Raw genomic sequence first — 24331 nt, 5'->3', positions numbered from 1 at the left:
TCCTTCCTTCCACATAGAGCCGGCGGCTGACGCGGGAGGCAGGTACGTGATGTTCATCGCTCCCGTGGTCTCATACGGAGCGACGTGTGATGCCACGGGAACGATGAACAACCGGCGCCCGATTTTAGAACCGATATTATGGAACCTAGTGACCAGTACACGACTCACAATTTGTGAGCGATACTGTGTCGCTAGGAGGTGTCACACAGGCCAGCATCGCCAGCGATGCCGGATGTGCGTCACAAAAACCTTGACCCCGATGATCTATCGCACGATAGATTGTCTGGTGTAAAGCAGCCTTTAGTCTTGTGATTTCTGTGTTGCAAGTATACCTACTGAAGTATTCGAAAGAAAATAAATAACAGCGGCGATCCGTGAGTGAACCACTATAGACAATACCACATGAGCCCGCAGCATGGGAGTCTCACTCAGGAGTGCCGCACCCGTCAGGCACAGCTTCCATGAGCACTATTTGTAAGTGGGTCCTGGCTGCTGCACCAAACGCACATCCCATGTTGAGGATTTGGGAAAATTCACAGATGCCCCATGAAGGCGGTTGATCGTCCTAGAAATACATTGCATTTATTTAAATTATTAAAATTTAAAGTCATCACCATTGTTCCTGTTCCTATGACAGCGCCCGACAAATCGCCTCACTGAGATCTTTTATGAATTTTACTGCAGTATTAAAAGTTATCAAAATTCATTAAATAATATAGAGTAGGGGTGTATTCAACTTCAGTAGATATCTATATATAATAACTAAAGCTGGGCAAGCGTGCTCGGCACTGCTCGGTAGGCAATCAAGCATCAGGGTGTTCGGGTACTCTAGGTGCTCAGCCGAGTATCATGGGTGCTCGCATGTGTTGTACATTAAACATCGAACACAAAGCACAGGCTTGGTTCACTGAATGATATGAGCTAGTTCCCAAGCGAGAGCCACTTACAGACTCTGAATGGCTCTCAGTGGGGGTAAAAACAATGTTTTTGGATGTAGTGTGTCCAAAAAAAACAAAAACTGCCCTCCCTCCTCCCCAGAACTGCCCTGTTTATGGCTGGCTGTATGTGGGCGGAGAGACAAAATGCCCAATCGTTGACTTCCATTTAACTAATTCCTCAAGTTGAACCTGTCCTAGCGTCTGTCCTGCTCAGGTCGAATGATGAGCACCTGAGTATTGTAGAGTTCACTCACCATTTCGAGTAATGAGCACCTGAGTATTGTAATGTGCACTCATTATTTGGAGTAACGAGCTCCTGAGTATCATAGTGTTCACTCATCTTTATGAGCACTCGAGCATCATAGTGTTCACTCATCATTGTAAGTAACGAGCACTCGAGCATCGTAGTGATCACTCATTTCCAGTAATGAGCACTCAAGCATCAGAGTGTTCACTCATCATTTCCAGTAATGAGCTCCCAAGCATCATAGTGTTCACTCATCATTTTGAGAAACAAGCACCCGAGCATCGTGGTGTTCACTCATCATTTTGAGAAACAAGCACCCGAGTATCGTAGTATTCACTTATCTTTTCGAGAAACAAGCACCCGAGCATCGTAGTGTTCACTCATCACTTTGAGTAACAAGCAATTGAGCATCGTAGTGTTCACTAATTCTTTCGAGAAACAAGCACTCGAGCATCTTAGTGTTCACTCATTATTTTGAGAAACAAGCACCTGAGCATCTTAGTGTTTACTCATCATTTTGAGTAACACGCACTTGAGCATCGTAGTGTTCATGCTTCATTTTGAGAAACAAGCACCCGAGCATCGTTGTGTTCACTCATCAATTCGAGAAACATGCACTTGAGCATCGTAGTGTTCACTCATCATTTTGAGTAATGAGCACCCGAGCATTGTAGTGTTCACTCATCATTTCCAGTAATGAGCACCCAAGCATTGTAGTGTTCACTCATCATTTCCAGTAATGAGCACCCAAGCATCGTAGTGTTCTCTCATCATTTTGAGAAATGAGCACTTGAGCATTGTAGTGTTCACTCATTATTTTGAGTAACCTGCACCCAAGCATCCTAGTGTTCACTCTTCATTTTGAGTAATGAGCACCTGAGCATTGTAGTGTTCACTCATCATTTCGACAAACAAGCACTTGAGCATCGTAGTGTTCACTCATCATTTTGAGTAACCTGCACCCGAGCATCGTAGTGTTCACTCATCATTTTGAGTAATGAGCACCTGAGCATTGTAGTGTTCACACATCATTTTGAGAAACGAGCACTTGAGCATCGTAGTGTTCACTCATCATTTCGAGCACTGAACTGCTCGCCCATCTTTCATAATAACCCATGATATAGCCTATAATATATACAATATTGTTGTTTCCATGTACATTAACAGCAGTCAGACATTCTGCAGTGTCCTCATATAGACCCCTGTCCCCAGAGTAGAACTCATAATCTATTTTCCCAAACTGAGGAGCTACAGAAAAGCTATTTTTTGGGGGTGGGAGGGGGGGGGGGGAGTAAAAGGGGCTAATGATGTACATGGAAAATGGGAAGGGCATGCAGAATATGTACATGTTTGTATAAAGGAGTCAGTGTGCAATAAAGTAACTTTGCCGCTCAGTAAATGCAGAAGTTCAGAAGAACTAATTATTATTCAAATACGATAAAACTCGTCCTATTGAAGGTGTCTCCCCTCCTCCTCTGCATGCATGCTAATAGACCAGTGAGGAATCAGATTAACTCTTCTTTGTGAAGGCAAGCTTGCTGCAGAATCTCCTTCTACTCGCCCTTAAAGAGACAGGAAAACGCATGCAGAATAGGTGCCACTAGTGTAAGTAGCACAGTTGCAGAAGAAGACCACCCAGGATGGTGTAAGTTATTCATTGTGCATCAACCTTTTGCAGAAGACACTGCAGCAGGACTGTTATAAGCAGATGTCGAATTTAACTTGCCTCCCAATCTCCATGTACTGTGATCCTACAGAAACTAAGCAGCACACATTTACTCCGGATAAACCCATGCGATGATCCTTAGTGCTCTCGCTTGTATTCCTGAAAATGTAGCACTTCCCTGCAGACATCTGGTGTCACTGTTGTCTCTGGCTATTCATCTGTCCTTCTCCCTCTCTCATCCTCCGCTTTCTCATTCTCCCTGTCCTCCACACCGAAAAAAGCCTGAGATCGCATGTGAGAGGCAGAGGGAGAGATACCCAGGGAAGAAGCAACACATCTCACCTCTGTTTTATTCCCTCATTGGATACCGCTCATTGATTTGGAGCAGAAAGAAATTTCTACTTCATTATTCTGCCACTGAAGAGCTTCGTAAGAAAACACTGAGAGATATCAGTGTGTGCAGATTAAGACATCTTAATTCCTTATTCCCAGGAGGACAATCTGTGTATCTAACCAAAAACAGAAAAAGAATGATCAAGGATGGGGTGTTTTGCTGCAATTGAATTGTCTGGTTGATATTCACCATCTATATAAAGCTTATAGTATCCTTCAGGGAAAAAAATACTGCAAGGATTCTCGTCCATGCAAAGGTAAGTGAAAGATTGCCCGTTTGCCTGCCATGTACGGAAAGATCAAACTTTCATGTATTCACTTTTACCTTCACCTGAGGATTTGTTGTGTTGTGTTACTGTTAGTGAACCCCAGAGTATAACTCCCCTGCGTCACCACCTTCAGGGTGATATTCTGCATACAGGTATGATTAGAGGTTGGGTTCAAAAAAGACCTATGTCCATCAAGTTCACTCTTTTCTATTTACAATTACTGGTTGACTATGTCCATAAAGTTCAATATTCTCTATTTACAATCACCGGTTGACTATGTCCATCAAGTTCAATCTTCTCTATTTACAATCACCGGTTGACTATGTCCATCAAGTTCAATCTTCTCTATTTACAATCACCGGTTGACTATGTCCATCAAGTTCAATCTTCTCTATTTACAATCACCGGTTGACTATGTCCATCAAGTTCAATCTTCTCTATTTACAATCACCGGTTGACTATGTCCATCAAGTTCAATCTTCTCTATTTACAATCACCGGTTGACTATGTCCATCAAGTTCAATCTTCTCTATTTACAATCACCGGTTGACTATGTCCATCAAGTTCAATCTTCTCTATTTACAATCACTGATTAATAATTCTCCGTATTTCCTAACGAATACATTGCTTCTGTTAACTCAGGAGTGTTCAGTGGTGACATAAATTGTTTTTTTTCTAAGAGACATAGCAGCCACAGTGGGTTTTTTACTGAATTGATCCACTTGACCTGCAACCGGCACATGGTTCTGTTTTCATTGATATCCAGTGGTAGATAATCTTCTTAGGATTCTGTTGCCTTTGATGTGGACAGCATACGACACAGCTGGGCTTAGACGGGCTTTGATCAGTCGTAGATACGAATCAACCGAAGAAGTCTTCTACCTTTGAACAATCTGTTTACTGGCAATGCTTTGACGAGGGTCAGTGAAGATTAGGGAGACCTACAATGTTCTTGAGTAGAATAGTTTGTCTTGACCATCAGTGGCTGGACATAAGTTTTTACCGTAGCAACAAACGATTGTGTTTTCTGAAATGGAGCGTCGTCATGAATCTAACACTTGGATTAATGCCTACCAAGAAGAAATGACCGCCTTATGATGGTAGGATATGAAACAGTCAGTGCAGAGGAGCACGCTCGTCACTTTCGTGTCACTTTTGTACCATAATAAAAGGGTTTTTGTTAAAGGGAAGGTGCAGTGAAAAGGAAACAAAGGGTTAAAGAACATGTTGCTTTAGAAAAGAAGCCCACTCTGGTCTGTTAAAGGGGCAAAGCTGCTTGAAGGATATGTTTCTAAATGAGACCAAAGAGAAAACGATATTACTGCCTTCATCCTACTAATGAGAATCTAGGAAGATTTGGCTGATAATGAGTTTGTGATGGGAAATTAAGGTTCAGCAGCTCAAACGCAATTTGCATTACCTTAATACCAATGGCATGGATTGAGTTAACAATCTATAACTTAACTGATGTTATATTAAGAGAACCTGTAATATTCCTTGCTCTATATATACACTGTGTGCTTCTTTACCAGTTTTACTTTTACAAAATCCAGTTCTCTCTGCTTGAGTTTTCCTATTTGTTGCTTGTGTTGTACTACTCAAGGTCATAGAGAACACATTAGCTCTTTTCCGACAATCTAAACAATGTATTATATTTACAACTCCTAGAAGAAACTTGCATTCTAAGGGGTTAACATTAACATGTTGCAGCGTGTAATTGCCTGTATGGATTGTTTTGACCTATTTGGTGCTGCAGTGCTTCTGACCAATAATGGAAGTTCACCGGTAGAAAAAAAAAGACTGAAAATTTGCCAATTTGTGGCAATTAAAAGCAACCAAGCGAGAGTCTAATGAGAGCACTAGATTGGTTTGCTGGCTGCAGATACCTTCTTGTTCACCTTGCTTCTAGCATCAATTAAAATGGATAAAAAGAAAGTTAACAATATAAATATTATATGGAACAAATGCAGTTGACTTTCCTAAAGGGCGAAAAGGCCTTTCTAAGGGACTCCACAAATAGACCATATATTGGCCATTGGAAATGATAACAAAGAATCTTCAGATATATCGTATAAAAAAAGAACATCAAATAGAATTATGAAATATGGTTAAAAACCAAGATTTATGAGTTAAGTAAAGTTATTGTGAGATGTTCTAATATATCCCATGGGAGATGGAAGGCAAAGTGAACCTCAAATCCACCATCACACTCCTCTAATTTGTTTTCCTTTGGACTTTTAGAATTAAATATAGCCCCGGTAATTAATCTTATTACATGTGACAAGTTTGTGACGCCATATGAAGAGATGTGTCCCAGGTATCTTCTTCCCTCTTCCTCTCGTGTCTGTGTAACCAACAAATGTCTGTAGGAGCAGATGGTGGAAAATCGTAGCAAAACAAAGAGACCGTCGACGTGCCTCTTCTGATGTCTACGTAATGAGGGTTTATTGGTGATGGCCATTACATGAACACAAATTTAGGTTTAAGAAAGGAGATTGTGAGATATTCAGATGGACGGAAAAACAAATACACAGATGTGAGGAGGGAATTCCTGTAGACAGTCAGAATTAGAAATCCAGTGGGAAGGATAGAGTAGATTGATGGGTTCTAGAGGAGCATACATACAGGTAAGCCAACATGTCCTCCTCCATGCAATCCTATACGGTAGTAAAAAATACTAGTAAAGAACAATACTACAGCTAATATAACAACATAATAAAAATGTCTAGATAGATGAACACATAGATGATTGATGGAGAAATAGATTGATGGATAAATAGACAGATATATAGATGATGGATATATTATTATTAATAGTATTATATTATAGATTTAGACATAGATTTAATACAATGCTAATACTTAGTTTATATATTGATTAAAAAATGAATATAAGGATTGGAATACTATCCTTTCTGGCATGCTCTTTAGGTTTTAAACAATTACATTCACGGTAGTGAATATATTTCAACCCTGAGCAAATAATATCGACTCTTCTAGTATTTATCTATTAAGATTGACTTCAATTTTAAAGAAACCACTCAACCACTGCAAACCACAGTCGGTTTTGGCTCAAAAGAAAACCAATATATTTCTTTATGTCAGTATTTTTTCCCGGATTTGCTTTTCAGGAATATATATATATATATATATATATATATATAAAAATTATATATATATAATATATATTATATATATATATATTATATATTATATAATACATATATATATATATATATATATATATTATATATATATATTATATTATATATCTATATATATAATTGCCTTATTCTGTCTGTCTGTCTGTCTGTCTATCTATCTGTCTGTCTATTTGTCTGTCTGTCATGCTCCAAAATTGTGTCCTTACGGTGACACAAAGCTGATTGGCTCGCCATGGCCCCGCCCCCCCCACACGGATTGGCCGCTCGCCCAGGCTGCGCCCCCACACGGATTGGCCAGCCGCTCGCCCAGGCTCCGCCCCCCACAGATTGGCCTCTCGCCCCGGCACCCTGCAAGCATTGGCAATTCGGCCACGCCCCCCCGCCCCCCTCACGCAATGCACGCTAGCTCTGGCCCCGCCCCCTCCCTCCCCCCGCGCATTCCCTGAACTGACACGGCTGTCACGGAGGTGAGTACTGTACTCCCCCCCACCACCCCCCCCGGCCCCCGCTCGCACGGGAGTGGTGTGGATACGTTGGTAACCATGCTCGCATGGTTACAAGCGCATCAAGGTCCTGCTGCGGCGGAAGATCCACACGCACACACATAACAGCACACACACAAACATACACACACATCAGATCACACTCACTCTCACACACACCTCACACACACACACACCTCACACACACCTCACATCGCATCCACACACTCACAGCACCCGGCGATATCGCTTGCTTCTCGGCCTCGATACTGTTCTGTTGTGACCTTCCAGGACCTGACGGAGGATCACATGGCCAGAAGCATGTGGTATCTCCGGATGTTGTGACTGTGAGCGCGTATGTGCGATATCGTCAGTGTCTGTGTGTGAGTGTATGCGATCGGGTGTGTGTGAGTGTCGGGATCGGGTGTGTGTGAGTGTCGGGATCGGGTGTGTGTGAGTGTAGCCGATCGTGTGTGTGAGTGTCGGCAGAGGAGCACGGCGTGCTGGAGGAGGCTGGGAGCAGAGAGGCTGATCATGGGGAAGGCTGGGAGGGGGAGGCTGATGCTGGGGGAGACTGGGAGGGGAAGGCTGATGCTGAAGGAGGCTGGGAGGGGGAGGCTGGGAGGAAGGAGGCTGGGAGGAGAGAGGCTGATCCTGGGGAAGGCTGGGAAGGGGAGGCTGATGCTGAGGGAGGCTGGAAGGAGAGAGGCTGATGTTGGGGGAGGCTGAAAGGAGAGAGGCTGAGGCTGGGAGGAGAGAGGCTGATGCTGGGGAAGGCTGATGCTGAGGGAGGCTGGGAGGGGAAAGCTGATGCTGGGGAAGGCTGGGAGGACGAAGGCTGGGAGGAGAGAGGCTGATCCTGGGGAAGGCTGGGAGAGGGAGGCTGATGCTGGGGGAGGCTGGAAGGAGAGAGGCTGATGCTGGGGGAGGCTGGAAGAAGAGAGGCTGATGCTGGGGGAGGCTGATGCTGGGGGAGGCTGGGAGGAGAGAGGCTGATGCTGGGGAAGGCTGGGAGGAGAGAGGCTGATGCTGGGGACAGAGAGGAGAGGCTGATGCTGGGAGGAGAGAGGCTGATGCTGGGATGAGAGAGGCTGATGCTGGGAGGAGAGAGGCTGATGCTGGGGGAGGCTGGGAGGGGGAGGCTGATGCTGGGGGAGGCTGGGACGAGGGAGGCTGATGCTGGTGGAGGCTGATGCTTGGGGAGGCTGATGCTGGGGGAGGCTGGAAGGAGAGAGGCTGATGCTGGTGGAGGCTGATGCTTGGGGAGGCTGATGCTGGGGGAGACTGGGAGGGGAAGGCTGATGCTGAGGGAGGCTGGGAGGGGGAGGCTGGGAGGAAGGAGGCTGGGAGAAGAGAGGCTGATCCTGGGGAAGGCTGGGAACGGGAGGCTGATGCTGAGGGAGGCTGGAAGGAGAGAGGCTGATGCTGGGGGAGGCTGGAAGGAGAGAGGCTGATGCTGGTGGAGGCTGATGCTTGGGGAGGCTGATGCTGGGGGAGACTGGGAGCAGAAGGCTGATGCTGAGGGAGGCTGGGAGGGGGAGGCTGGGAGGAAGGAGGCTGGGAGGAGAGAGGCTGATCCTGGGGAAGGCTGGGAAGGGGAGGCTGATGCTGAGGGAGGCTGGAAGGAGAGAGGCTGATGCTGGGGGAGGCTGGAAGGAGAGAGGCTGAGGCTGGGAGGAGAGAGGCTGATGCTGGGGAAGGCTGATGCTGAGGGAGGCTGGGAGGGGAAAGCTGATGCTGGGGAAGGCTGGGAGGACGGAGGCTGGGAGGAGAGAGGCTGATCCTGGGGAAGGCTGGGAGAGGGAGGCTGATGCTGGAGGAGGCTGGAAGGAGAGAGGCTGATGCTGGCAGAGGCTGATGCTGGGGGAGGCTGGAAGGAGAGAGGCTGATGCTGGTGGAGGCTGATGCTTGGGGAGGCTGGGAGAGGGAGGCTGATGCTAAGGGAGGCTGGGAGGAGGGAGGCTGGGAGAGGTAGGCTGAGAGAAGAGAGGCTGATGCTGGGGGAGGCTGATGCTGGGGGAGGCTGGGAGAGGGAGGCTGATGCTGGGGGAGGGTGGGAGGAGGGAGGCTGGGAGGAGAGAGGCTGATGCTGGGGAAGGCTGGGAGGAGAGAGGCTGATGCTGGGGACAGAGAGGAGAGGCTGATGCTGGGAGGAGAGAGGCTGATGCTAGGATGAGAGAGGCTGATGCTGGGAGGAGAGAGGCTGATGCTGGGAGGAGAGAGGCTGATGCTGGGGGCAGAGAAGCTGATGCTGGGGGCAGAGAGGCTGATGCTGGTGCAGCATGGGGGATGGAGCACGATGGGGGGGTGCGCAGCATCGGGGATGGAGCATGATGGGGGGGTGCGCAGCATCGGGGATGGAGCACGATGGGGAGTGCGGAGTATGGCGGATGGAGCACGTTTGGGAGTGCGCAGCATGGCGGATGGAGCACGTTTGGGAGTGCGCAGCATGGCGGATGGAGCACGTTTGGGAGTGTGCAGCATGGGAGATGGAGCACGATGGGGGGTGCGCAGCATAGGGGATGGAGCACGATGGGGAGTGCGCTGCATGGGGGATGGAGCACGATGGGGAGTGCGCTGCATGGGGGATGGAGCACGTTTGGGAGTGCGCACCTCCCCCCAACACACACACACACGCGCGCGCACTGCACAACACACCACACACCACACACACACACACTGGGAACCACAAACAACTGCCCTACACAGACACCCACACACACAGACAACGCTGCACACACACAACACCCAACACACAAACAAAGCGGCACACACAAATATATGCACATACCGCACAACACACACATTGCACAAAACATACCTCCCCCCAAAACACACCACACACACACAAACCGCGCAACACACACACAACGCTACAGACACACAGCGCTCCACAAACAACGCAACACACGCAACACACATACAACACCGCTCTCACCCCCCGTCACACCCAGACAACACCCAGAACATGTACAGCCCCTACACAAACACTTGGTAACTACACACAACAACATCTATATATATATATATATATATATATATAACAAAAATCATACATGAACTACACAATACATAAATTCTAGAATACCCGATGCGTAGAATCGGGCCACCTTCTAGTATATAATATATATATTATATATATATATATAAAATTGTTTAAATCTCTACTGGCTAACACGGTACAAAGATATATTTTACTTGTATATATATATATATATATATATGTATATATATATATATATATATACATCATATATGTGTGTACATATATATATATATATATATATATATAAAATATATATATATACGATATATATGACATACATATGTGTATATATTTATATATATATATACACATACAACACTCTGCACATGTATAAATATACACACACTAGATATATATATATATGTATATATATATATATATATATATATAAAAAGAGAGAGTTGTTGCTGAAGCCATTTAGATTAATGAAAACAATTGCACATAATAAGATCAGCTACAAATACAGAAAGAGCAATGACCACAATCTGGCAGGAGCATACTTTGCAGAACATTTGACACCTTTTTGTCTCTCCAATGGGCTGTGAAGCTGTTAACATCTTATTAACACAGTGTTACACAATACACATACACATGCATTGAGTGCTTCAGTAACATGATATTATTAGGTTCATTTGGTAAGGTGATTTTCACTTCCCAATCGCTGTGCCGTCAGTTTGGGGAGTGGACAAAGGCGGGGGGTTGGGGGGGTCATAAAATAATGAACATAAAATTGGCATTTTTTTAAATGCATACTTATGCCATTTTTAACTTGGTTACGGGCTAAAGATCTACATCAAAAGCAGTACTCAGGTAAAACGAATCCTAAGTGATCTCTGTATCCTCATGGATTCTATGAACGTAGAGTAAAATTGCAGATATGGCCTAGAAAACCTGATCATCATCTTACATCCATAAAAAAAATCCTTGGAAGTAATTTAATCTAGATACTTTCAATAACCCACAACATTCAGGGTCAAAAGGAGAAACCTAAGAAGCATCAGATACAATGACCCAGAACTTTCACGGTCAAAAGGAGAAACCTTAGAAGCAGTAAATCAGCTGCAAGAATGATTCTGAACAAGATTGGACAATCTAGAATTTAAGAAAGGGTGAATTGTTATAAACTGTTGGGGGATCGAAATGTAGAGTTCCCCCAATAGTACCAAAAACAAGTGGGTAGAAATAAGTTCCTTCTAGCATTTTTTGCATCTGAGCCCCAGTTGAGTTGGCGTGCCCTCAACACAACCTGCTGTGGTGCTGGTTGTGGAAAAAGTTCTGGAGGTGAGATGGTGCTGCACAGAACACAGTTATTTTTTCATTCTAGCAATTGGTAGAGGTGGATCTTATTGGCCAGGCCTGAACAGATTAGCAATAACAGAATATCCTAGTAAAAAGACTAAAGGCCGTTTTACACGCTGTGACATCGCTAGCGATGTTGCTAGCGATCGCGCCTGTCACCGTCGTTTGTGCGTCACGGGCAAATCACTGCCCGTAGCGAACAATATCGCTGGTACGCGTCACATGAACTTACCTTCCTAACGACGTCGCTGTGGCCGGCAAACAACCTCTTTTTTAAGGGGAAGGTTCGTGCGGCGTCACAGTGACGTCACACAGCAGGCCACCAATAGAAGCGGAGGGGCGTAGAGCAGCCGCATGAATGTTACTCCCACCTTGTTGCCTGAGGATGCAGGTACGCTGTTGTTCGTCGTTCCTGGGGTGTCACACGTAGCGATGTGTGCTGCCTCAGGAACGACGAACAACCAGCGTACCAAACGAGCAACGATTTTTGGGAAACGAACGATGTGTCAACAACCAATGATTTTTGGCATTTTTCGGATTGTTAGCGGTTGCTGATAAGTGTCACACGCAACGACGTTGCTATGAGGCCGGATGTGCGTCATGAATTCCTTGACCCCAACGATATCTCCTTAGCAATGTCGCTGCATGTAAAGCAGCCTTTAGAGGTATAGGTAGACTATCCTTCACCGAGGGCAGAAGATTCAATCTACTGTTCTCATCCTGCATCAAAATACTTTAGCTCAAGCAAAGTAGCTTATTGGTACCCCTTTGTCAGCCAGCACCTGGGGAAATGCTATGGCTCCCCCTCTTCTCCCACAGGTACAGCCATATATATCATAATTTGCCCTGACTGAAAAAACGTTTTAAGAATGGCTTCTGGAGACCTGACAGCAATTTCCTTAAAAAATGGTGTTTGGTTAAGATAGTGTAAAAAAAAGGCTGTATAAGGGTATGTGCCCACGATCAGGATATGCTGCATCCTGGACACAGCATGTCCTTCCCTGCGGGGCCACGAGTGCTCTTCGTAGGAGACCTCAGCTGCCTATGCCCACAATCAAGGTTTGGGCCACTGCGGTCTTTTTCTCAGTTCTCCCTGCGGAGAACACTTGCGTCTCCGAAGCAATAAATTGACGCAGGTTAGTTTACACTGCTGGAAAAACAAGCACAGTTGGCAGGAGATTTCTAGAAATCCCATCCACTATGCTTGTACTGTACAACTCAGGATTTTGGTCGCAGCGGAAACATGCTGTGTCCAAAACGCTGTCAACCCTGATCATGGGTACACTAATACATCTTAAACGTTATTGAAAGTTTTACATTTTATAAAATTTAAATATTCTTCGCGTCTCGCCAATTCTAAAATGTAAAGTCAGGGAATTAAGTAATTCTTGTTCACTTTAAAATCATATATAAATTAGAATTTCTCACATCTGGGTCTATTATAGAATTGTATTTAGGATCTAGTCTTGTACTTTGTGGATTTTTTTTAGATATTTTAGCAGCACAAATCTCTATGGAGTTTTACGGGTGTGCTAAAATGTTATGTTTGCAGGATTTGACTATCCAAAGTATCAGAAGATCCTCTAGTGGGCCCAGGGTCTGACACAATACTACGCCCGATGGAACAAGCAAAAGACAACCATATTTGGAGATGACTTTGAAAAAAAACTAAAGGCAATGTTATTATGAATACATTTCTAAATATATTTTATTAGCAAATCAAAACTATTTTGTCTAGGGAATTAATTACTATTGAATTAAAATGGCCTTGACACACTAACAGAAATATGTCCTAGAATGTGTAGACAGGTATCCATGCATTCGTAGTGGCAAGCTTCACTTCAGTAACCTGGAGATAACCTATTCCATGAGTTTTCATATAGAAATACATGGTGGACAGCAGTGTTAAGGGCATCTTCTTACCTGAGCACTACTGGTGTCACCAATATTAGGTGAGAAAGACATGATAGACAGCATTGTTAGCAGCATTTTCTTTCTGAAGTACACTGCCATCTTTAATATTAGATCAGATAGTATGGACTGCAGTGTGAGCAGCCTCTTCTTGTCCCAGGACTCCTATTATTTCCTCTATTGTATCAGAAAGACAGGGTGGACAGCAGTGTCAGAAGTCTCTTCTTTCCTCTGCACCCCTGGTACATCTGGTATTTTATCAGAAATACATGGTGTACAACACTGTTAGAGGCCTTTTATTACCTCAGCATCACGGGTACCACCAATACTAGATGAGAAAGACACAATGAATAACAGTGTGAGAAGCCTCTTATTACTTCATCGCCTTTCATATCCAGTATTAGATCAGATAGACAAGGTGGACAATGTTGTGAGAAACCTTTTCTTACCTAAGCACTCCTGGTATCTGTAGTGTTACATCAGAAAGATGGGGTGGACAGCAGTGTGAGCAACCTCTTTTTACATCAGCAGTCCTAGCATCTCAAGTATTACATCAGAAAGACAGGGTGGATATTAGTGTGATTGTCTTCTTCTAACCTCAGCACACTGGTATCTCCAATATTAGATTAGACAGTATGGACAGCAGTGTGGGCAGTCTCTTCTTATCTCACCATCCCTTGAATCTTCCATAATAGGCCAGAAAGACATGACAAATGTTAGTTTGAACAGCCACTTCTTATCTCAGACCCTTTTAATATCATCAGTATTAGAGGAGAGAGACAGGATAGATACCAGTTTGAGCAACTTCTTCTTACCTCAGCACCCTGATATCTCCAATATTAGATCAGAAAGACAGAGTGGAGAGCAATATGAACAGATTCTTCTTACCTAAGCACTCATAGTATCTCAGGTAGTAAATCACAAATACAGAGGGGACAGCAGTGTAAGCAGCCTCTTCTTATCTCAACACCTCTATTATCTCCAGTATCAAATCAGATAGGGCGGACAGCAGTGTGAGCAGCCTATTTCTACCTCAGCATCCCTGGTATTGCTAGTATTAAACCTGAACGATAGCAAGCACTTCTTTATACACATGAAGGGAGGAGAGGGGGACTTTAAACTGCACCTGCTCACAGGAATCTGTCCAAACATGTTTGCATCTTAGGCTATGTGTGCACTTTGAGTATTTGTTGCAGAAATTTCAACACAAAATCATCTCCTGGCAGAAAAAAAGACTCACTTTTGCGTTTTTCACGCTTTTTTGCTGTGTTTTTGGTGCATTTTTTATGCATTTATTTCCATGCATTTTTCATGCCTTTAGGGTGGGGAAATGCTGAAAGAATTCACATGCTGCAGATTATTTTCTGCACCAAATCTGCAAGAGAAAAATAAGCAACATGTACACAACACTTCAGAATTCTCATTGACTTTGCTGGTATAAGGAGAGGCATGCAGTTTTACGACAAAACTCCACCCAAAAACACATTAAAAAATTCATGAAAAAAACTGCTGTGTGTGCACATAGTCTTAGAGTCAGCAGCTAGCAAGGTTAGCCATGTCAGAACTCCCTGACTGCACTTTAATGCTATGTGCCCATGGGAGTTTGTACCTGCCGATATATCCGCAGGTACGGCCGCAAGTTTCCCACAGCTGTTTGCCGGAATCTGCAGCTATTTTTAGCTGCGGTAGTACAGCGAAATAGCTGCGGAAAACCTGCGGACATTCATGCGGCTTACCTGCGGAGGTCCCGGCCCTATGTCCATAGTGGAGCGCTGGGATTTCCACAGGTAATTCCGCAGAAAGAATTGACATGCAATTACGTGCGGCTGCGGGACATCCTCAGCATGTTCCGCAGCCGCATGTATCTGCAGCATGGACACAGCACTCCCCATGTCCCATAGGATAATATGGGGAGTGTCTGTACATGCTGAAACCTGCGGATTTATCTGGAAAATCCAGAAAATCCGCGGATTTTCCGCAGATAAATCAGCAGGTTTAATCTCCTGTGGGCACATAGCCTAAATCATAGGTAGAGCATTTATAAGCACTCGGCTCCTAACATAGGACTCAATTCACCGTGAAGAGCAGTGATTTTGGTGATCAGAAAGAGGGAGAATATGTGTGTGAGTGAGATCTTTCTCTATGATATCCTTGATATCCCTGGGGAAATGTGCGAGTAACATCTGCCAGTCTCCAGAGAAATGTGTTCCTGTTCCAGTAATGTCCATCAGTGGGGAAGAGAGCTCCATTGGGGACGACTTTAATTGATGCAGAGTCGTATTCCCTAGAAGACAGCTGCTGTGACTCTTTTGTAGGGCCTCCTGATCATCTTCTCTTATTCACGCTTCATGTAATAAGAGTTACATTCCAGCTCAAAGATCTGCTAGATCCTTTGAAGTGTAAGTCCTGAGCTCAGGCCCTGCCGCAGACTTAGAGTTTGGCACAAAAAGAACTTTGTTAGGCTTAAATCTTGTGAAAACAGAATATTGTGACCACGAGCAAAGCACTTACAGTAACGCGACTTTGTTCATTTTCTTAATCCAAACTCCATTTGAAATTACTCCCTTGGCGGGATGAATAGGGTGGGTTAGAGACAAGTTTCTGAACCGTTGTGCTGCACCACCGAAAGGCCAGCTTGTGCACGCATAAATTTACACTGTCTTTCGTAGGTTAATGTATTGGCTGTTGCATTAGGCAGAGGCACCGGTTAGGTAAATTGCTGAGTTATCACCTGGAATGGTCCATGTCGGTTACGCAGCACAGGGGCTTTGGTCAATCCTGACCAGGTGTCTGTTATATTTCCACTGGGCGTTCTTTTGTGTGAATACTTGGCACACCAAAATTGAATATAAGGTCTTTATTATACAGGCAATCCAAAAAATGTAATATTTCGACCTCTATATTTAGGTTTTCATCAGACACAATAGATTCTGGTATAGGGATGCCTTTAAGATGGTGACACTGTCAAAATCACCGTGAGATCTATAGATAAACTAGATTGTTGTTCTGTATAGATATAATGGCGCAGTATAGCAGAGCATCTTACACGCACGGAGGAGGGCGCCCATCTTAAAGGCATATCTCTACACAAGAATCCATTGTGTCTGATGAAGACTCAAATATAGGGGTCGAAATATTATATTTTACATTTTTTGGATTGCCTGTATAATAAAGTCCTTATTTTTATTTTGGTGTGCCACATTTTGTTGTATCTAATGACGGGTTTAAACCCTTCTTGTTCTTTTGTGTGCCTCAGAGAACTCCCCACTACATCCTTAGTAAAATAAAGCTCTCCGACACGGTTTGGTCTCATTCATTGTCCATGGTCAGTTTAATCCTGGAGAGACCATCCCGGCACACGGTCTACATTACTACCTCCCTGACACTTACATACTTAATACCTAAAAAAGGGCAAACAAAGAAAATAATCAGTAGAGGGGTCCTTTAAACATTTAGGTGAGGATTTTGAGAGCCAGTGTAACATCCACCATTTCTTCTGACACTTGCGAAGAAGTCTGCTCTTGTAAAGTTGAAGAATTATAACTCTCTTCTTTATTATAGCGCTAACATATTCCACAGCGTTTTACATACATCAGCAACACTGTCCCCATTGGGGCTCACAATCTAAATTCCCTATCACTATGTCTTTGGAAGGAAACTGGAAAACCCGGAGGAAACCCACCCAAACACAGGGAGAACATACAAACACCGTGCAGATGTTGTCCTTGGCGGGATTTGAACCAACGACCACAGCGCTGCAAAACTGCAGTGCTAACCACTGAGCCACCGTGCTGCCCACTTCTCACACAAACCATTATTTTGTAGTGACCACGATATTTAATAATAAAATAAATAAAGGTAATAAAGGTGGTTCCTACATTTTAAATTGGAGTCTAGTATTTTTGTACTTTATGATGTTTAGTGTGAAACACCCCACTATGTAGCTGTATCAAGTCAGTGGGAATCATTTGTAATAATCAGCTGATGGATATCAATTAATAGATGTGATATCATGTTATTATGGTCTTCTGGAACCAAGTATATTTATGTGTTTGGTAGAATCTGAAAATGTGAAGTTGTTATTTTAGTTTTTATTTACCAGATTCTACTCTTAATGATTGTTAGCTGAACTATTCCAGCTACAAGACCATTTTCCATCAGTAAATGTCCTTCTAAATCTGAAATGTTCGTTATATTACTAAACTAGTGGTATAAATATTGTTCATGTATTTGTAGTCTACTGTTACCAATTTGTTTTCAGCCGGTTGTAGAAAAACTGTAGGCAGGGCAGAAAGAAAATAGTTTAGCCACAAAGGGAAAACAGATGGAAGAGGAAAAGGTTGGCTAAAAAAAAAGTTAAAATCACTTTCCGTTGACTATAAAGGATAAGGTTGTGACAACCTAAGTCATTTTCATAAAGAAAGAAGTAGTTGCCACCGCAGCTCTTATTGTAATGTGTGAGGGAATTTATGTGTATGCCGGATGAGAATGTAAATGTGCATAATAGCTACTTTGGAGATAAAGTAACCTTCTACTTTATTCATACATTTCCAGGAAGAATATTAGATGAACACCACAACGTTGAGTACTGAAAAAGATGCCCCAACCACATTACTTTCATGGTGAATGCAAGAATTTACTAAAACACATCAGAAGAGTTGACTGGTCTTTGTTAACTCTTCCGCCACTTGGAAAGTCTGTCCAAAGACATCTTAATTAGAGTTGAGCGAGTACCTAACTATTCGTACTCGCTATACTCATAACGAGTACTGTGTAATACTCGAGTATTCATTCCGGATAGTGTGTGCAATGCAAGTCAATGGAGAAAAACTCGCAAAGTAACGAGTAAACTGAATGCCAAACTATTCGTGCAAGTAGCAAATAGTGCATTCGGGTTACTCATTACATTGCGAGTTTTTCCCCATTGACTTGCATTGCACACACTATTTGGAACAAATACTCGAGTATTAGACAGTACTCGTTATGAGTATAGCGAGTACGAATAGTTAGGTACTCGCTCAACTCTAATCCCCTAGAGGGCTATAAGGATCAGCAGTCTGATCGCTGATTAATTTCTCCTGATCATGTGATGCCCCTGGACTATCGGGTCGTCACAGAGTATTGCACAATCTGCCCTCCCATGCAGTATCCACCTCCTTCTTGGTTTTGGGTCCTTACCCATATGGTGTTGCCTACATCAGCTAATCAAATCCTAGATACACCCTGCACCACACCCATCAAACACACCAGTGGACGGCTTGAGTGGAATAGAGTCGCCCACCAAGGGGAGGTGAGGAGTGTCAGAAAGAGAGTGACTGGTAGTGAAAGCGAGAGGAGATCGGGAGCAGGGCTCCTGGGAAACCATCTAGGTAGCAGACGGTGGTCTGCGCCTAGAGGAGTCAGACCCCCGGTCGCAGGGGATCGTGACAAGGGGCACAGATGTGTTGAGGAGGACAGCCGGCGGACTTGCACTATCACTGGACTGGGACCGAGGCACAACGGGGTACGTGGACCCTAGGTCGGGGAGTAGCTTTAAGCAACCTGATAATTTACCCTCAGAAAACAGAGCCTTCAAGATTCGTTCCCCACCTGCTCCAGAATTGGTGCATTAGCGCAACGAGGGGGATATGACTTTCCAAATCCAAAACGGTCCAGAAAATCCCAAGCGTGAGCCCTGAGAGCAAGCTCTCACACTTAACCATAGTGGGGAGCGGGACCCGGCAAGTTTCACACTACCGGGACCACCAAAGAAGTAAACTTAGTTCCAGGAGGCAGGTCATGGATCACCAGGCAGCACCATTGGGGACGGGACCCGAACTAGCTCCCCTCAGCGGCAGCGGTGTCCAGAGACTTGGTTTACCAGTTGTCGGTGTCTGCCTAATGGACTGAGTGACTACCAAAGTGACCCCCTGCACACAGTGGCATTCTCTTACCAAAACTGAGTCCCGGGGTTTTCCCCCTACCTGTGGAGGGCTCTAACACCTGGCTGCCCCATTCCATCACCCTGGGTACTCCCAGCTGCAGCAGTGGTACTCCTAATTACCACAAACCATGGGTGGCATCACGAACTCTGTAAAATCCCTTGTAAATAACCCCCCTTCATTTTGAGTGGCCGCACGACCCCCAGGTCCGGAGACCCTCGAGCCACCGAGAACCCGGATCCGAGCACCTCGGCTGCTGGCACGGGGGCGGCACAATCAGAACAGCATTGCTGCATTCTTGTTACAGCTGCTGCTCTGCCGGCTGTTACAAGAACTACGTCATGATAGTCACAAGAGTCATCACATGACCTTGTGCTACCATGGCAAGCATCGGTCCCCGTGATCATGTCACATTTTGACAACATGATTTAAGGTGTTAACAGGCATAGGTGAATCGCAGATTCACCTGCACCTGCAAGGCACACATGTCTGCTGTTCAAATCAGCAGACATGTGAGGGGATCACCATCAGGTCACCGCAGCAGTCAGTGATGATCACCCCTTTCATGATTTTATGCCTCCAAAGATTGAAGTAATGTTCCTGGCATGAGAAAAGCTGGCACTATTGATAGACTTGTGCAGCTACACCCTGACCCACTGCAGCTCCTTCCCAGCTCTGCCCATTTTGGCAAAGCTAGCGTGAAAGCACTAAACGTTACACCAAAAATGCGAGCAAATCCATGTTGCATAAAAAAAGTGTGTCTTTTTAAAGTGTGTTACATCAGTTTTCTAGCAAACAAAGTTTGATGACCTGCCCCATAAGAGTTCATATTGGTGGCAATAATGCTGACTTAAGTTGAGTAAGATACATACAACACCCCCTAAAGAAATTGATGTGCATGCACGAATCAACACATATGCCCAAAACTTGACAGACTTCGGACCCAATTCATGAAAACAATTTTTGACAGAATTTTGGCATACAGAAAATTGCTTTTAAAAATCACAACATTTTGTCAACTCAGAGTTGCGTAAAAATGTTGTGACTTTTGCCATTTTCACCCTAGATTCTCCGAGCTATGCTAAAATGGGTGACCAGAGGAGTAATGGGGGCGCGGCGGGGGGCATGATACCACGGCTCATCCAAATTCAGGTGATGTTCCTGAAGAAATCTTACTCCAGTCAGGGAAAGGTGTAAGATTTCTGGCGTGGTGAACACAGGCGCACACCACTCCTCAGATGCCCCTGATTCATGAAAACTTGTTCACTCCCCATGTGACAGTTGGGACTATTCATTTTTGCTTGTAGTGCAACAAATACTATCTCTCACCTCTGCTCCCTTCCACTCAGTACAGTTGCTGTTTATTCAGCGTAGAGACAAGAGTTTTTTTTATTTTAGGATATTTACTAACGCCTGGTATGCACTTAAGCACTCTTTTGTCCCAATATAATTGTTCAGTAATTGTGTGTGTGGGAAATATCTGATTTTAATAGTATTAATAAAATTGACTTTTTAGGGGTTTTTCTTTGGTTTTTCTGTTAATCACCCCTGATATCCATTTTTTTATGGTTTTTGCACTCCCCATGATCCAGTATATTGAGGTGATAACATGAAAAAAGGTTTTTACATCCTTTCAGCTTCATTTGAAGGGGAGTACAGAGGAGTAATAACATTCTTTTTTATGCAATAAGTGTAGAAAAAGACATGAACCGCACGTCCAAAAATCAGATTTTGCTTTAATGTCGCTAGGCACAAATTTATATACCTGAACATGAGGTTCTTGGTTTATCATTCCGATCATACTGTATGAAGCCACTGCCACATCACGGCAAACCTCTGAGTGGGTCCCTAACTTATTTTAAGCCTTAGTGGTGGGACACCATGTGCCAGCCATTACCGCAGAGACAATGCACCAGCAGGGGATGTGACCTGGTGCTTCACAACACCATGGTGCAAGGCTGAGTTCCCTTGGCTCCTGGCCCCACCGACCCACTGGTGAAAAACCATTACAGCAATGGCCCCAACACAGCACCAACACCCATGTGAAAGGAGCTGGCAGACTCACCTTCCACAAGCTCACAGTGTGTGAACTGAGAGCAATAGGCAAAATCCCTCCTTGCACTCTCCTGATAATTAAAATCACCTGGGCTAAATGGGAGGAGTGCTGGTTCAAGTAAAAAATCAGAAGGGGACAAACAATGCAATATGCCATAACTGTAAAAAAATATTGAAAAAAAACTGACCCGCACATCCTACAAGTGTGTATAGGTGCCAGCTGAAAAAACATAACAATTACAAGATACATACAGCTGCACACTAAAATGCCATCAATGTATAAGGGAACTCTGGTACTGCATTACTGCTATATGAAAAAATGAGATTTTTAGTTTATGAATTGGCCAATGCATGTAAGCCCGGAAACCAAACGGCAAGGTAAATCTCAATATTCCGGGTCCCTAACTAAAATGCCACTATCTAGGTTAAAAACATCCATGTCTGGGCAGCTAGACTAAAAATCTAACTTGAAATGCCACTATCTGGACTAACCTCCATGTCTGGGCAGCTAGGACTCCTGGTATAAGGATTGTGAACACAGCCTGGTTTATAGGGCGGAGAGCTCAGTCACAAAGAGACTCACTACAAATATTTAAAAAAAAAAATTAGTGTGCAGCTGTATGTATCTTATAACTGTAAAAAAAAAGCTGGGAGCTGGTGGGAGGTGAGTTATCAGCTCCTTTCACGAGGTGTTTGTGCTGTGTGGCGGCCATTGTTGTGGTGATTTTGTTTTGGTGGAGCGATGTGGCCTGGAGTCTTGGGGACTCTGCCTTGCAGTATGGGTGTTGTGATGTACCAGGTCACCTGCCCTGCTAGTGCACTGTCGATGCGGCAGTTGTAGGCGCACGGCACCACACCTTTAAGGCTACTTTCACACATCCGGTTTGAGCACTGCGGCTCAATCCGGCTGTGAAACCTATGCAACGGATGCGGTGAAAACACCGCATCCTTTGCATAAGTTTTTACATGCGGCCGGTCCGTTTTTTTCCGGTTGCGGCACGCTACTGAGCATGCGCAGTGGAAAAAAACGCATGCGGCGGCCGGATGCGATTTTTTCCGCATCGCGCCGCATCCGGCATCCATAGGCATGCATTGAAAATGCGCCGCATCGGCCGGATGCAGTGCGATGCGGTTTTTTTTTGCCGGAGCAAAAAACGTTGCAGGGAACGTTCGATCCGGCCGCGGCATTGGCTAAATCTGCCGCATGCGGCAAAAACCGGACCGAACGCAAGCCCATGCGGCACAATACGGCACTAATGTAAGTCTATGCAAAAAAAAACGCAACCGGCGGCAAAAAAAACGGTTGCGGTTTTTCTGCAGAGTGCCGTATTGTGCCGCATTGCAGAAACCGGAGGTGTGAAAGTAGCCTTAGGCGTCAAAATTAGAGACCCACTCTGAGGTTCGCTGTGACGTGGCAGTGGCTACATACAGTCTGATCAGAATGTTTAACCAAGAACCTCATGTTCAGGTGCATAAATTTAATGTCTTTTATGTTGTCATTCTTCTTTATGTCCATTCTAAAAAAAAACTCACTTACAAGTACAAAAGACCAGGACATATAACTTTCATGCTTTTTCATGTTATTCCTTTACTCCAAATAAGCCCTACACCTATATTAAGCATACAACCTTAAATTTTAGCCACGGCAAGCTTTTAAATAATGATCTATTGCACACATCCTTGGCAGTAAAATGGAGTGAATGTCTACCTTTTGACACTGTCTTTTTAGGTTTAACACTCAGTGCTGGTTAATTTCTTAATGTATCATTTAAGCAATTGGAGTGCCATTATTCGGATAAAAAAGCAGCACAGTGCCTACAGAGCCATGGCATAAAATGTTGCATTTTAGCAAATAAAATGGTATATAAGACTGGATACTCACTTTAGGACTATCTAGACAGAAGGTTAGAATAATCTTTTAATTGCATTATTTCTGATTGGTAGTGTATCTTAGAGTTTGCATATAAACTAATATGTTTAAAGTAACTACTTACTTTACTTTTTGTTTTATAAGACACATCAGATTATGACGCACCCCAAATTTAGAGGAAAGAAAAGAGAAAAAAAATATGAGGTCCATTTTATAATCCGGTGGTGTCTTACCAGAGGGGGTGGGGCAACGGTGGTGGAGCGGGGTCACAATAGGCAGCTAATGGAACTTTTAGATCAATGACAAGCCGGGATGTCATCTCTGCATGGGCCACGTCCATGCACCATTTTCCTTAAAGAAAAAACAAAAAGCCAGCACCAAATGTGCACTTCAGCACTAAACATTCCAAACTGTACTTATTATAAAAATTTTGAGATTTTTGGCAAAAAATTGCAATTTCTTGAGCTGCCTCGCCACGTCACGGCAAATCTCATTAGAGGCAGTCCTACACTAAAATATTTTTATAAAATGTGCCATACGGCCTCACATATGAATAGTAGAACTGCTCTCAGCAGCACTCACCTGGTCTATTTCAATCCCGTACCCATGACTGAGTCATGGCTGTGGGCGGGACAGGTCCAAGCAAATGCTGCATGAAGTAAAAAGCCTGTGGACAAAGCCTGATGACTCAATGTGAACAGTCACCAACCGCCAAAATCTAGACAGATGGAATACATCCCAAATTGGGGTGCATAGCAAGGTGGAGGTCAACCACCGACCAATACAATGAAGAAAAAACAAAAAGCCAGCACCAAATGTGCACTTCAGCACTAAACATTCCAAACTGTACTTATTATAAAAATTTTGAGATTTTTGGCAAAAAATTGCAATTTCTTGAGCTGCCTCGCCACGTCACGGCAAATCTCATTAGAGGCAGTCCTACACTAAAATATTTTTATAAAATGTGCCATACGGCCTCACATATGAATAGTAGAACTGCTCTCAGCAGCACTCACCTGGTCTATTTCAATCCCGTACCCATGACTGAGTCATGGCTGTGGGCGGGACAG

At 44.2% G+C, this 24331-nt stretch overlaps 1 protein-coding gene across 3 annotated transcripts in view; it reads left to right on the top strand.

Moving 5' to 3' along the window:
- Positions 1 to 3001: 3001 nt before the first annotated feature.
- The window catches only part of CACNA1I (calcium voltage-gated channel subunit alpha1 I), a 1217075-nt gene continuing 1195745 nt past the window's right edge, over positions 3002 to 24331 (top strand). Inside the window, exon 1 of one of the 3 annotated variants that reach the window (XM_075321783.1) lies at positions 3002 to 3501. The gene's annotated coding sequence lies outside the window, so the exon portion shown is untranslated. The remainder of the gene's footprint in view (positions 3502 to 24331) is intronic. The other 2 variants (XM_075321781.1, XM_075321782.1) reach the window with 2 other exon arrangements.

This window comes from Anomaloglossus baeobatrachus, chromosome 8, assembly GCF_048569485.1.
Source record: "Anomaloglossus baeobatrachus isolate aAnoBae1 chromosome 8, aAnoBae1.hap1, whole genome shotgun sequence".
Lineage (NCBI taxonomy): Eukaryota > Metazoa > Chordata > Amphibia > Anura > Aromobatidae > Anomaloglossus > Anomaloglossus baeobatrachus.
Note: the sequence above shows the minus strand (reverse complement) of the source record. Positions and strands in the feature narration are given on the sequence as shown.